The sequence below is a fragment of the Rhineura floridana genome, chromosome 4 (genome assembly GCF_030035675.1).
Source record: "Rhineura floridana isolate rRhiFlo1 chromosome 4, rRhiFlo1.hap2, whole genome shotgun sequence".
In the NCBI taxonomy this organism is placed as follows: domain Eukaryota; kingdom Metazoa; phylum Chordata; class Lepidosauria; order Squamata; family Rhineuridae; genus Rhineura; species Rhineura floridana.
This window is the reverse complement of record NC_084483.1, coordinates 190,180,446-190,197,141: the sequence shown is the minus strand read 5'-3', so window position 1 is coordinate 190,197,141 and position 16,696 is coordinate 190,180,446.

The window sequence follows — 16,696 nt, the reverse complement described above, 5'->3', positions numbered from 1 at the left end:
CCGATACCCGTTCCGGGCTATAATACGCTTTTACGTAAAACAGCCCAGAACGGCGACTTCCCAATCAGCCAGACCCACCAAATTCACCAGTCCCACATGACTACATGGGATTCATTCAATAAGACACAAAACTTCCATGCAAACCACGTTCCAATACCCGTTCCGGGCTATAATACGCTTTTACGTAAAATCGCCCGGAACAGCGACTTCCCAATCAGCCAGACCCACCAAATTCACCAGTCCAACATGACTACATGGGATACATGCAATAAGACACAAAACTTCCACGCAAACCACGTTCCGATACCCGTTCCGGGCTATAATATTATAAACAATATAGTATATTGTTGTTTTTCTTTCCTAGCAAGGTTTTTGTAGTAAGCTATACTAGTATTGAATGCAACTACAGATAGCTTTCGGTGCTACAGAATAGCTGCAGTTTACTCTTCTTCCCACTAGGGGCACTGTAAGATCTGTTGGTCTCTGCAGAGACAGGATGATCCCTTCTTTTTTCAGACCAAAAAGGCAGCAGCCCAGGTATGCTATATTTGTACTGTGGAGGTGGCTCAGTGGCAGCAAGTAGTGTCTTCTCTCATTACCTACAGCAGAAAAGCCATGAGTGTAGTGTACATGCATAAGTTTGAACAACTTTCACCATTTGAAGCTCTTGAGATTTTGGAAAACCAGTAGCAGGGAAAATATCAACTCTCCCAGCTGCTAAGCCAAAATGTGGGCAGCTGTTTGTCTATAGCTGCAAAGGCCACAAACATAAAAAAGATGACTGGAGATGTGATCAGTACAAATGAATTCAAAAAGGAAGGCATTTGTTGCCAAGGGGAGATCCTCTGGTACGAAAGATATACTTTCAAAGAATATTTAACGCAGAGCAAGTATTGTTTCACAGATATGCATATGAAGTGCCTGATGGAAGTGTAGGCAGAGTAATTGTCCATTACCTTGGACAGGATGAGAGACCTGAACCATCTGTGCCTCATGGAAATATGAAAAAATATCCCATGAGATGCCATGTACGTACCATGCCTTCTGTATTGTCAGAAGCTATGGGGCAGAACCCCTTTGGCCCGTGCAAAGTTTACCAGCGTAAAATAGCAACAACAATAGTTTCAGCTGAACATATGAAAGTAATGCTGCCTAAAGATACACAACAAATAAAAAATAAACTGAAGTATGAGACACAGAAAAACAGAATCAGCCATGATGATTTATATGGTGTGTATGAGCTTTACTATGCTCTGGAAGGGTTTGTATGTGAATTCACTCTTGTGCCTGAAGTGTCTGTAATTTTGGCACTTCCAGAAATTATTAGCATATTTGAAGAGGTGATAATGTTGAAGCCAAACACACTTTTGTCTTATGACACAACCTTTCAGCTTGGAGACTTCTATGTGTCACCTTTAATTTTCCAGTGTGCTTTCTTTGAGGAGAACCCAGCAATCCCTTTGGCCATACTGATCCATGATAAGCGCACAACAAATGTGCATGAGCGGTTTTTTTTATTTATAGGAAAACGTGTGCCCAAGATCAACAATGATTCCACTGTGATAGTCACAGACAGAGAAGCAGCCATTGTGCATGCTATTGAGAAAGCTATTCCAGGCTGTGCATATGTCCTTTGCTGGAACCATATTATAAAAGATGTAGAATTTTGGGTCTCTGCACATGAAGGAGGGAAAGGTGATCAGAAAGTTTACACCAACAATATTCTTCAGCTTCTGGATAGTGAAAGTGAAGAGGAGTTTCTGAAATTGCTGCACAAATTGAAAGTAAAGTGGAGTGCAGGCTTCCTCAACTATTTTGATAAGAAGCTGAGAAAAGTTGTTATGACAAACTGTGGAAGATGGCTCTTGGAAAAAAGAGGGATCTATAAGGGAACCAGTGGCATTACCACAAATGTGTCTGAAAGCATGAATGCAGTGTTCAAGAGGCTATGCAGTGAGAAGGAACTGAACATGGATGAAATGGTTTTGGTTTTTTATTTCCTTCAGACGTATTACCTAAAAGAAATTTTAAGAGGATTGTGTGGAATTGGAAATTGCCACCTCTTAGCAGAACATAATATCAGAAAATTAAATCCTGATACTACACAGTTTCCGGTAGACTGTGTTCCTGTAGATGATATTGTGCATTTCATAAAGCAGGGAAAGATGGACACAGACCATGTGCCTGAACTTCAAAGAAAAGACCGTAAATCAAAGACTATGGAAGGTCTAGCATATTTAATTGTAAAGCAAAACTGCATATTCTTACAAGCACAGTCTGGCTATTTCCTTATCAGAGGATTACGTGAGAAGGAATATGTGGTGAAATTATTTCCAAAAGAAACATGTTCTTGCAACAGTTCCAGGACGTGCTACCATATTATGGCAGCACAGATGTCTGTAGGAAAAAGTCTTCATCGGACAAAGGTGATGTATTCTCTGAAGAAATTGAGGATGAGTGGACGAAAAGGAAAATCTGGAAGAAACCTAGACAAAAAGATGAGTTAACCATATTGGCTGCATCAGATTCCCTTCTGATGCACGGTTATACTACAAGTGATGCCTCCCAACAGAGAAATGAGAAAAATGAAAATCAAGCTGCTAGCAAGGAAAGGCAATTATCACCCTTTGCCTTTGATCTTGAGCAGGAAGCCCGCTATTTTTCAAGTACCCATTGGGTACTAATGATTGTGTTCTTCAAGTGGAAAATTATTCTGTATCTTGATTCCAAACATGGCATCTCCACCAAGTACACCAACATGCTGCAAACATTTATAGAGATGCAGTCAGCTTCAGCAATGAATTGGTCAGAGTGGATCATTCATGCACCTCTTGACATACCAGTTCAAAAGGACTCTTCCAACTATGGGGTGTTTGTATGTCTGTTTGCCCATGTGTTGTGCAGTGGCTCTCCAATCCCCTCCCCAGTAGACATGGTCTCTGTACGGCAGTGGATTGCTATGGAACTGCTCAGCAAGAATGCATTACTTCCACAACCAAGTGCAACTCAGAGACAGCAGCAGAGAACAAAGAAACAAATAAATCAGAAAGTCATGAACAATTTCAACACTCCTGTCTCAAGAAATGTGCCTAAAGAATCATTGTCTACAATTGCATTCTTATGTTCAGCAGTACAACAGTATTATAATTCATCTTGGTCATTGTGTTTAATGGGTAATCTGTGCAAGAAACCCAAGGAGGACACAATGATTCTCTGCCAGGGAGTCTGTCAGGACTGGTACCATCTGTCCTCCCTTGAGATAAATCAAGCTCGTGGCATATTCAGATGTTCAAAGTGTTGTGACAAATGAAGAATCCACGCCACAGGCAAAAATGTTTTCCTCTATAACATGATCTTGTCTAATGTTATATGATTATTTTCAGTGTTGATAAATACTGTTCTATACTTGAAATGATCTTGCACGCCTACCTGCATAAGAGTACATTTGTGTTCTATTTATTTTGCAAAATGTTTACAAAAATATTGGTTCAGTTGCTGCTATTTATATTATGTTACATTTATATCCTAATGTTGCTTTAGAATATATATATATATATATATATTTACACATATTTGTATACATTGTTTTAGTTCTTGCTGTGTGTTTATTTTTTCTGGGCAAGGTCTTGGAACGGGTGGTTGCCAGCCAGCTCCAGGCGCTCTTGGATGAAACCGATTATCTAGATCCGTTTCAATCCGGTTTTAGGCCCGGTTTTGGCACTGAAACAGCCTTGGTCGCCCTGTACGATGACCTTTGTCGGGAGAGGGACAGGGGGAGTGTAACTCTGTTGATTCTCCTTGATCTCTCAGCTGCTTTTGATACCATCGACCATGGTATCCTTCTGGAGAGACTCGCGGAGCTGGGAGTTGGGGGTACTGCTTGGCAGTGGCTCCGCTCCTACTTGGCGGATCGTCTCCAGAAGGTAGTGCTTGGGGAACATTGCTCGATACCCTGGACTCTCCATTGTGGAGTCCCTCAGGGATCGGTTCTGTCCCCCATGCTTTTCAACATCTATATGAAGCCTCTGGGTGCGGTCATCCGGAGTTTTGGAGTGCGTTGCCATCAGTATGCTGATGACACGCAACTCTATTACTCCTTTTCATCTGCTTCAGGTGAGGCTGTTGATGTGCTGAACTGTTGCCTGGCCGCGATAATGGACTGGATGGGAGCTAATAAACTGAAACTCAATCCAGACAAGACTGAGACGCTGTTGGTGAGTGCCTTTTCCGCTCAGATGGAGGATGTTCATCCTGTTCTGGATGGGGTTACACTCCCCCTGAAGGAACAGGTTTGTAGTCTGGGGGTTCTTTTCGACCCTTCCTTGTCACTCGAGGCTCAGGTAGCCTCGGTGGCTCGGAATGTGTTTTACCATCTTCGTTTGGTAGCCCAACTACGCCCCTATCTTGGCGATGACGACCTCGCCTCAGTTGTTCATGCTCTAGTGACCTCTAGATTGGATTACTGTAATGCACTCTACGTGGGGCTGCCCTTGAAGACGGTTCGGAAGCTGCAGCTAGTGCAAAACGCAGCAGCCAGACTACTGACGAGGACCAAGCGGTCCTCACATATTACACCTGTTCTGGCCCGTTTGCACTGGTTGCCAATTTGTTTCCGGGCCAGATTCAAGGTGCTGGTATTGACCTATAAAGCCTTACATGGTGTGGGCCCGCAATATCTGATGGAACGCCTCTCCCGCTATGAACCTACCCGTACACTTCGTTCGACATCTAAGGCCCTCCTCCGAGTACCGTCTCACTGAGAGGCTCGGAGGGTAATGACAAGATCTAGGGCCTTTTCGGTGGTGGCCCCCGAATTGTGGAACAGTCTCCCCGAGGAGGTACGCCTGGCGCCTACGCTGCTATCCTTTCGGCGCCAGGCTAAAACCTTCCTATTCTCCCAGGCATTTTAATATATTTCTATGTATTTTACTGTTTTAATGTTTTAGCTATGCTAATATCATTTAGTGTCATTATGAATTTGTATTTTTATCTGTGATTTTGTTCATTTATTGTATTATTGTATGTTGTACACTGCCCAGGGAGCCATTGGCTATGGGCGGTTTATAAATGAAATTAAATAAATAAATAAATAAATACTGGATTCATATTTTTCCAAAGAATATAGCTAATGATGCTATATGTTAAAATATATTTAGAAGAATGAAAAATCATTACAGTATTTCAGAACTACTCTTCATAGTTATATTTATTTATTTGTGTCATCGTAGCCATACATAGAACAGGTGTGCTAAACCTTTTCTGGGTGGAGGAATGGATGCTTGCCCCACCACTTTGTAGGCCAGATAATGTCAGAGAGACTGACCTCAACCCTGACATCTGATTGCTTTGTTTTGTGATTTTGTTGATATACACTGGTACAGTGGTGTGGCATTTTTGGCAAAGGAGGTGGTACTAATTATTATTAGTAGTATTAGTATTCCCCAATGTAAATAGCAGGTGCAGGGACTAAAGCCCCCATGTCAGGACCCCACTAAGGATCAGCTGCCCTGCACCTTCAATTTAGTGTTGCAAAGCTCATCGTACAATTGTTTATTGCATGATTGGTAGCTCATCTAGTTTGGCCCTCCGACTGGCAGTGGCTGTCCAAGGTCCTGTTCTCCAGACTTCTTGCCTGAGAGCCTTTTGACTGGAAAGTTCTTCTGCCTCCACCTCATGCGCTCTGCCCAATGAGTGTGAGTCCCTTCCATAGGTTCCAGACTGTAATAACCTTGATTTTGAAAGTAGTTGTGTCAGAAACTCATTTCACAGAAAGCAAACTGGTGAGGTTTGGCCCAGAACTTGAATACAATGCAGAGGTGGAGTCAGCCCAAGCACACAAGTGCACTTCTTTGAACCCAGTTTTTTTCCTGTGATAGCACATCTATTTCACAGAAGGCAAACTGTTTCTCTCCCCCTTCTGCCAGCCGACTTGCCCTTCCAATCTCTCTTTCTCTCTCCAATTCACCAGCCATTTGCAACCTGGTAGCAGCACTATTGGTGGACCTACAAACAGCAAGAAAGGTTATTGCTGATCACCCCAGAGGCTTCTGGGTCATCCTGTGTTATATCCCATTTCCCAACAAAAGGAGAGGCAGCAACATGTGTGGTTGGTGAATTTTGGTAGGTCTGGCTGATTGGGAAGTCGCCGTTCCGGGCTGTTTTACGTAAAAGTGTATTATAGCCCAGAACAGGTATCAGAATGTGGTTTGCGTTGATGTTTTGTGTCTTATTGCATGCATCCCATGTAGTCATGTGGGACTGGTGAATTTGGTGGGTCTGGCTAATTGGGAAGTCGCCGTTCTGGGCTGTTTTACATAAAAGCGTATTATAGCCCGGAACGGGTATCGGAACGTGGTTTGCATGGAAGTTTTGTGTCTTACTGCATGAATCCCATGTAGTCATGTGGGACTGGTGAATTTGGGAGGTCTGGCTCGCTGGAAAGTCGCCGTTCCAGGCTGTTTTACATAAAAGTGCAAGATGGCGACCAAGGCGGACGTTCAAGTAGGAGCTCCGCATTTTATCTTTTAAATTTACCACTGTCGCCTTCCATTTACCATCTACCACCTACCACTTACTACCCCACCTTACTTGTGCCGCTGATGACATCGTTTACTGGAGTGGAGTGTGGGTGTATGTGGCCGCTACTGGCTCGGCCGTCTGGGTGGGCGGGGTGCCGCGTTCTTTTTGCAGCCTTTGGTGCCGCGGTCTCGGGTGCTGCCGCTCTGCGGTTGTGGCCCGGACGCGAGCGGTCGCGACGCCGCCCACCCTTGGACCCTCCTGGACTGTTGTGGTGGGATTGTTGCTGCTGTCTGGTTGTCGTGGCTGGGTGCGGGCGGTCGTGCTGCACCTCTTTTGAACTGCTGTAGTTCGCCTGGGCTCGGGCGCTGCTGTGTCGCCGCGGCCGCGTTGTTTTGGACCATTGCTGCTGGCTTTTGTTCAGGTCGGACTGCTGCTGCCCCTGCTGCTCTTGGGCCGCTGGGGCCGGACGTGCTGGGTGGTCGCGGCGTTGTGACGTTGCGGCCTTGGATCGCCGCTGGATTTGGACTGGATTGCCGCCGCCCTTGTTGCTCCTGGGCCGTTGGGACCAGACGTGCTGGGAGCCGCGGCGTTGCGGCCTTGGATCGCCGTTGGATTGGGCACCCCGCCCTTGCTTGGTGCCGGGCCGCGGTCCCTGTTCCGTTTCGAGCCGCCACTGCCCTGTTGTTGTGACCTGTTGTCTGCCATCTGCTGGAATGCGGCTGCAACTGGAGAGTGGACTTTAGACCCTAATCATTGCTGAAATTGGTGCTGTTCTTAATATCAGCTGTTGTATCATCGCGACCACCAATCTTCGTGGCTGTGAGCTTTGGCTGTGAATTTATCACAGCTGTCTGTATTCCATCTACAAGCCCTGTCTGTGAGCATTATTTACGAATTGCCTTGTCATTGCGCAGAATTGTCATCTTTATTATTGCCACCACTGCCAAGACTAGGACTACTTGTGTTGATTTTGGGCTGATTTTGACTGGGGGGATGTATGGATGTGTGGTTGTGGGGGAATTGTAATGACTTTTAATTTTAATTTTAATTTAATTTAGCAGTATCAGAGTGTTAGAGGCGGGTCTCCGGCTCATTATTGTTTTAGGGTGGGTGGCCTGTCTGATTGGCGAACAGGGACAGGGGCATGTGCAAGTCAGGGGGGGATGTGACAGGGAGGGTGAGGGGCCAAACTATAGAAAGAGTGGGCGGCAGATGCTGGAATGGTACTGTTGGCAGACCATGCCAGATGAGGGGAACACGGGATAGATGTGTAATACCCATCCCATGTTCCGGGTCTGTTCAGAACCAGACGACAACTGGGGGATGCAGGATTCCTACCGACCTTCGATTGTTGTTGTGTAATGCCAGGTCTGTAGTACAAAAAACATCGCATATCCATGATATAATCTTGGATGGGCAAGCAGACCTGGCATGTATTACAGAGACCTGGCTGGATGAGGCCTCAGCTCCCATTCTTGAGGCCATGTGTCCGCCGGGTTTCCGTTATGCACAACAACCGAGGGTGGGAAGGCGGGGAGGGGGTGTGGCAATCTATCGGGAGTCTCTAGTTTTTACCAGACCTCCTCTTCATAGGACTAAGTTTGTTGACTGCATGTACTGGAGGTTGGGCCCGAAGGGCAGTTTGGGGATCCTGCTTGTGTACCGCCCACCCCGCTGCACAGCAGACTCCCTGGCCGAGGTGCTAGAGGTGGTCTCGGCTGTACGTGCGTTGTCCCCAGAGCTGTTAATTCTCAGGGACTTCAACGTACATGCTGAGGCCACTCTCGTAGGAGCCCCTCGGGATTTCCTGGAAACCATGGCTTCCTGGGAACTGCACCTTAGTATCAATCAATCAATCATTTATTGCTGTCTGGCCATAGGCCGCAGACCGATAATACACTTTTAAAATCAAATAAAATCATAAATGTTATTACATACAATGTTGCCTCTTAAAAGTTTAACTGGCGTGCACCTTAGTAATATTGGGCCCACCCATGTAGCCGGCCATGCTCTCGACCTTATATTTGTCCTGGGAGGGGAGGGAAGTGTTCTGAAGTTGGGGGTGGCTTCTTCCACCCCTGTATCATGGTCAGACCACTATCTGGTAAATATAGACTTCTCAATATCACACACCCTCCGTAGGGGAAAAGGACCTATTAGAATGGTCCACCCCAGACGCCTAATGGATCCAGAAGGATTCCTGACTGCACTTGGGGAATTGGAACCTGCTGAAGGCCGCACGGTCGATACCCTGGTGATGGAGTGGAATGAGGGGATCACCAGGGCTCTGGACCGCGTGGCGCCGATACGTCCTCTCCCCCTGAATAGAACTCAGTTAGCACCTTGGTATACTCCACGGTTGCGAAATCTGAGACAGGAGGTGAGACGACTAGAACGCCAGTGGCGGAAATCCCGTTCCGAAGATGTCCAGACACAGGTTAGAGCAGCAGTAACTGCCTACCAAGTGGCAATAAAGGCAGAAAAGAAGAGGTTCTTTGCTGCCTCTATTGCATCCGCAGAGCGCTGTCCCAGGAGGTTGTTCCAAGTGGTCCGAAGCCTGGTCGGTCCAGTTGCTCAGGAACCCTTGGAACAGTCTAAGGCCTCCTGTGACAAATTAGCAAAGCACTTTGCCGACAAAATCGAATATTTACGGAGCTCAATTCCGTACACCGTGGATACAGTAAATGAAACAGAGTTGGCCAGTTGCAACCCGGTCAAATGGGATCGGTTTCGACCTCTTCCTTCTGAGGATGTGGACAAGGTGCTCTCGACTGTGAAGCCTACCACCTGTCTAACTGATCCTTGCCCATCGTGGCTCCTTGTGAGCTGCAAAGAGAAATTGGGCGAGGGGATTAAGGCGGTGGTCAATGCATCCTTGGAGGAGGGTGTAATGCCATTAGCACTCAAGGAGGCAATTGTAAAGCCCATCTTAAAGAAGTCCTCCTTGGATCCCCAAGTTTTGAATAACTTTCGCCCAATTTCGAATTTACCATTCCTGGGCAAGATCATTGAGCAAGTGGTGGCTAATCAGTTGTCGACACACTTGGATGAAACGGATTATTTGGATCCATACCAATCGGGTTTCAGGACTGGACATGGAACTGAAACAGCATTGGTCAGCTCTGGTTGATGATATGAGGAGGGCATTGGATAGGGGAGAATTCACCTTTCTTGTCCTCCTCGATCTCTCAGCAGCTTTTGATACTGTTGACCACAGTATCCTTTTACATCGCCTGGAGGAATCAGGAATAGGAGGCACTGTACTACGGTGGTTCCATTCCTTTCTTTCCGACAGGCATCAACAGGTAGCATTGGGGGAGGAGGTTTCAGACCCTTGGCCTCTCAATTGTGGTGTGCCACAGGGCTCTATCCTCTCTCCCATGCTATTTAATATCTATATGAAGCCGCTGGGGACAATCATCAGGAGATTTGGGCTGCAGTGTCACCAATATGCGGATGACACTCAGCTCTATCTCTCGTTTAAATCTTCACCAGAGTCTGCTGTGGAGACCATGTCCAAGTGCCTGGAATCCGTGAGTGGATGGATGGGAAGGAACAGGCTGAAGTTGAATCCTGATAAGACTGAGGTGCTACTCGTTGGAGACAAGGGAAGGTTGGGAGATGTTGACCTGGTGTTTGACGGGGTGAAATTGCCCCTGAAGGACCAGGTCCGCAGCCTTGGGGTTGTTCTTGATTCCAAGCTGTCCATGGAGGCTCAGATTTCGGCAGTGAGCCGGGCAGCTTGGTATCAATTACACCTCATTCGTAGACTGCAGCCCTACCTTCCTGCTCATCAGCTCCCACTGGTGGTACATGCCCTGGTCACATCTCGGTTGGATTACTGTAATGCGCTCTACGTGGGGTTACCCTTGAAAACAGTCCGGAAATTACAACTTATACAAAACAAGGCGGCTCGACTACTTACAAACTGTCGCTGCCGGGAACACATCACTCCAGTGTTGTTCGACCTACACTGGCTTCCAGTTATTTTCCGGGCCCAATTCAAGGTGTTGGTATTAACCTTTAAATCCCTATACGGTCTCGGCCCAGTTTATCTGATGGAGCGCCTCCAGCGCCACCAACCATGCCACCCAACAAGATCAGCCACACAGGACCTTCTCTCAATCCCGCCAACTAAAACAGCTAGGTTGGCGGGGACAAGAGAGAGGGCATTTTCAGTGGCGGCCCCCACTCTCTGGAACTCCCTCCCGTATGACCTTCGGCATGCCCCTTCCCTGAATGTATTCCGCCAAGCTTTGAAGACCTGGCTCTTCAGACAGGCCTTTGGGACTTACGGGGAGGGTTAAATTTTTACGACAAATAGCCTATTACTCTGTACTGGAACTGTTTTATTGTTTTATTGTTATATTGTATTTTATGATGTATTTTATTATGATGTAATGTATTGTTGTTAAATTGTACGTCGCCTAGAGTGGCCATTGGCCAGATAGGCGACCCACAAATTAAATTATTATTATTATTATTATTAAAAGTGTATTATAGCCCAGAACGGGTATTGGAACGTGGTTTGCGTGGACGTTTTGTGACTTTTTGCATGCATCCCATGTAGTCATGTGGGACTGGTGAATTTGGTGGGTCTGGCTCATTGGGAAGTCGCCGTTCCGGGCTGTTTTACATAAAAGTGTATTATAGCCCGGAACGGGTATTGGAACATGGTTTGAGTGGAAGTTTTGTGACTTTTTGCATGAATCCCATGTAGTCATGTTGGACTGGTGAATTTGGTGGGTCTGGCTGATTGGGAAGTCGCCATTTCAGGATGTTTTATGTAAAAGCCTATTATAGCCCGGAATGGGTATCGGAACGTGGTTTGCGTGGAAGTTTTGTGTCTTATTGAATGAATCCCATGTAGTCATGTGGGACTGGTGAATTTGGTGGGTCTGGCTGATTGGAAAGTCGCTGTTCTGGGCTGTTTTACGTAAAAGCGTATTATAGCCTGGAACGGGTATCGGGACATGGTTTGCGTGGAAGCTTTGTGTCTTATTGCATGCATCCCAGGTAGTCATGTGGGACTGGTGAATTTGGGAGGTCTGGCTTGCTGGGAAGTCGCTGTTCCAGGCTGTTTTTTGTAAAAATGTATTATAGCCTGGAACGGGTATCGGAACGTGGTTTGCGTGGAAGTTTTGTGTCTTATTGCATGCATCCCATGTAGTCATGTGGGACTGGTGAATTTCAGAGGTCTGGCTCTCTGGGAAGTCGCCAGGCTGTTTCATTCCATTCCAGAGGGCATTTTGGTTGTTAAAGGGTTAATAAAAACCCTATCAGAATGGTTTTTGTTCCTAAATGTTGTTCTCAAGTGTCTCTAACACATCCCAATGCTTTTGGCATCAATTTCTTTTATAAAGGGCCTGTTCCGGCCTGTTCCGTTCCGGCTTTTACACCGTCCCTCAGACTTCTGATGAAGTGGACTCTAGTCCATGAAACCTTATACCATAATAAAATTGTTTATCTTTACTTAATCATAACCTATTAACTGGGATGAGATAGGAGCCCTCTTCCAGCAGTTCCCTTAGTTGTTTACTCAGAAATAAGCTCTCCTGACTTAAGTGAGATTCCCATTACCTAAAGCAAGGTGGGGAGCTTTGGGCCCTAGGGCAGGGAAAAAATGTTTCTGCATCTAACCCTCACAACTCTCCCCAGGACACCCTCCTCATTGGCCCCACTTCATACCCCGAGTGCTTTTGCCTGGAGTACATCCTTGAATAATGGCAATGGCTCTTGCTTGTCTGAATGAACTAGCCTACAGTACTGTACAAAGATAAACATTATCTGCCCATTATCTGTGGCCCTTTGAAGGCTGCCCAGAAGGGTTCCCCATCCCTGACCAGTTCTGGATGCCACACTTTAAGAAGGATGCAGACAAGCTGGAACAATTTCAGAGGAGGGCAACAAGGATGATCAGGGGACTGGAAACTAAGCCCTATGAGGAGAGATTGGAAGAACTGGTCATGTTTAGCCTGGAGAAGAGAAGACTGAGGGGAGACATGATAGCACTCTTCAAGTATTTGAAAGGTTGCCACACAGAGGAGGACCAGGATCTCTTCTTGATCGTCCCAGAGTGCAGGACATGGAATAATGGGCTCAGATTTTGACTGAACATCGAGAAAAACTTCCTATTAGAGCAATGGAGCCAATGACCTAGGGAGGTGGTGGGGTTTCCAACACCAGAAGCACTGAGCAGGGGGTTGGACTCAGTGGCCTTATATGCCCCTTCCAACTCTATGTTTCTATGACCTTAAGCTTTCCTAATTGATGTCCCAGGTTTTGAGGGAGAGTGAAGTCTAGTTTGGATGCTCAAGCATGGGAGGGGGGAGAATGTGTAGGCCTTGCCCCCATTGTCATCCATGCATGGTGCCCCGATTGACCCATATTGAGCAGAAAGGCCTATAAGGAACATATAAGCAAATTCAGATTAACACACTTAGAAACACTTCAGACCTTCACACTGAACACATAAAGGGTTACTGAAGATGGGGCATGTTTGCTTAATCCCATTGTTCTTTTTACATGTTCTTTGAATACCTAAAGAGGGTTTGAAAAATGTCCTGTTTTCGACTTTTAAAACAATTATAGTGCATTGGGTAAATGCTTGGTCTATCTGTTGTGAAAAACCTTGATTTTGATACTGTTTTAGACTTTAAAAACAATTATAGTGCATTGGGTAAATGGTTGGTCTATCTGTTGTGAAAAACCTTGATTTTGATACTGTGGGTATGTCAATTAGCAAGGCACAGGCACAGGCAGAGATGTTCTAGAAGTTTGCAATAGGCCATATTCCACCTCACTTAAAACTGTACACTGGATTGCTACCATGGGTATTTTTTTTGTAGGTTATCTGTAGCTTAGGAGATCCAGTTTTCCTTAAAATGTGCTACCTAGTGACCATTAGGCGGCACCAGTTCTCTGTATTGGTAAGGAAAACTACTAGATATGAGCCCTGTTACAGCCTTTTGGCTCCATAAAGCACAGTTGGATAATTTCTGTTAACTAATAAAAGGTAGAGATCTAGGAAAAGATTACCTAGAAGCCATTTCCTGTTTCTTTACACATTTTATGGATTTGGCTAGGATTCTGACAGTTCAGAAGTTGCAACTGTACAAGTTCTTTGTCAAGCCCTACAAATCCATACCCTAAATATCTCATCCCCATCATGCATGTTCCTAGTATTTAGAATATAGGCAAATTTGAGCTAATACACTAACTGGATGGGGTCACGCTCCCCCTAAAGGAGCGGGTTCGTAGTCTGGGAGTTCTTTAGACCCTTCCCTGTCACTTGAGGCTCAAGTGGCCTCGGTGGCTCGGAACACGTTCTACCAACTTCAGTTGGTAGCCCAGCTACGTCCCTACCTGAGCGGAGAGGACCTTACATCAGTTGTACATGCTCTGGTAATCTCATGATTAGACTACTGCAATGCGCTCTACGTTGGGCTGCCTTTGAAGACAGTTCGGAAGCTACAGCTTGTCCAAAATGCGGCGGCCAGATTAATAACGAGGACCAAGCGGTCGGAACACATAACACCTGTTCTGGCTCGTTTACATTGGCTGCCAATATGCTTCCGGGCCAGATTCAAAGTGTTGGTTTTAACCTATAAAGCCCTACACGGCACGGGACCACAATACCTGTTGGAACGCCTCTCCCGATATGAACCTGCCTGGACACTGCACTCTACATTGAAGGCCCTCCTCTGAGTCCCGACTCATAGAGAGGCTCGGAGGGTGGTGACAAGAACTAGGGCCTTCTCAGTGGTGGCCCCCGAACTCTGAAATAGTCTCCCCGTTGAGGTGCATATGGTGCCAACGCTGCTGTCTTTTCGGCGCCAGCTTAAGACCTGCCTCTTTTCTATGGCGTTTTAATTTTAAATTTTTTTAAAAAAATTATGTAATCTGATTTCTGCACTTTATACGTTTTTGTAATGTTTATTATGCAATTTTATGAGATGTATTTTGTATTTTCTGTTGTACACTGCCCAGAGAGCTATGCTAGTGGGGCAGTATATAAATCTAATAAATAATAATAATAACTCAGGCATTTAAATATTTATATTGCTTTACTGCAGCCCTTTGAATCAGGATATGGTTCTGATGTAGTTTCTATGCTACCTGTTATGTACCTTGAGTCAAATTTCAACAATAGGTTGCCAAAACTTTAGATTTTTTTCATATACACACTGTACAAGGATATTTAGTGAAAAATTTCATAAACATGCTTTCCCTGTTTCTGGTCTTTTAAGGCAATGTGTTAAATAATCAAATGTTTGCAAGTATGAGTACAATAGAAACTAACATATACAAGGGATGCCATATTTTATACAACTCACAACTTCAGAAAGTTGCCATTTTATTATTATTTTAATACAATTGTCCAGGCTAAAATCAAATCACCAATACGAGTATTAAGCAAAAAGAGAAGACCAGTGTAAAAGTTGCTGTCAGGTAGCAGTCATATGTCAAAAGGGCAAATGCAAGTAAGGAGTTTATGCTGCTCCTTAGGGGTAGTGTTTAGCATTTTGCTTTAAGAACAATATGTTTGTATTTATAGAAACATGTCCTTTGTACACTTAAGTTGGTACTTTGTTATGTTTCCTGATTTTTGGAGGCAGGCTGCTTTCTTCCAGCAGATAAGACAAGCAGCAGAAGTAGCAAGAGGGTTACTTCCGCCATACATCCTATCATTCAGAGAGTAAAGTGTGCATCAGCCTGAATTGCTGTATTCTACATTTTTTACTCAGATATGTTTTTAATTTGGATTTATGTACGATCCTTTATTTAAAAAATGATTCCAGGGTGGCATACATAAACATTTCAATAAAAAGAAAACATACAAATCAGTATAAAAATGGAGATCACTGATTCATAGGGTCGCCATAAGTCGTAATCAACTTGAAAGCACATAACAAAACAATCTGTATTCTCTGAAAAGCCTAGGAAAAATAGAATGGTTTTTGGTCTGATGTCTAAAAGGATAATGGAGTAGGCACCAGCCAGACCTCTTTCGGGACAGGATTCCACAAGCAAGGCACCATAGACCAATCACACATGACATTAACATATAGACAGGTTAATTGTGGAGACTGCCATTTGGTCATACATGCAGCCTTTATAACTGACCCAATACGTATGTGTTGTGCATCTGATTTTAGAGCCTTTAAGGCAAAACAGCTTTTAAGAAGTGACACTGAGTGTCTGCTTAAAGAATTTTAAAATTATAATGAAGTATAAAGAGACACTGAGGATCAATTCTCATTACTATTTTTAATGACTATGTAACACTGACACTGGCCATCAGTGCAGCAGGACCATAGGGTTAGTCTGCTCATCTTTATGAAATGGACGGGTCTCCTACTAAGCCAAGAGTAAGGAATCTTTTAGGCTCTTTATCAGGATCAGCTTCAAAATCACCTGACATCACAATGATATTAAGTGAAAGGTGCTTTAAAGTCCTATTTGCATCAAAAGCCCTGCTAAAACAAATGGGTTTGTTTTACATATCTTACATCCATTTTAAAGAGTGCATATTCTTCAAAATACATACAAACCTGAATCAGACAGATTTGTGCAGAATCTTGCTGAACTGAGCAGGATTTAATCCCTCACTCATCAGATGATGAGAGGGGTTAAATCCTGCTGCTTTGGCTGTTTGCACATTCCCTAATGGGAACAGGTGCATGCAGCAAACAAGGACTTAGCCCTTCCCTCTTACCCATCAGCTGACATCAGAAGTGATAGCAACCAATGATGGATGAGCATGGTTTGGGGAAAATGTCCTCGCAGGCCAAATTGAACCCCCTGACGGGCTAAGATTGGTCCACAGGCCAGCAGTTCCCACCCCCATACTAAGCAATGAATTGTTCATATAATAAATGTCCAGCAGGGGATGCTCTTGCTGATTTTGTGTGTTATGTGCATCCTTTGTGAAGAATTCTCTTAAAAAGCAGGTTAAAAAATTATTAAAACCCAATTAAGGAACACTTCTCCTTTCCAGGGAACATATCCACACCTGCTTTCCCCTCATGTTTTGCATTTATTCTGTATACACACTAAATACATAAAACATGGACCACCCCTAAATGTAAATGTACTGCCTTCAAGTCAATTCCGACTTATGGCGACCCTATGACTAGGGTTTTCATGAGGCTGAGAGGCAATGACTGGCCTAAGG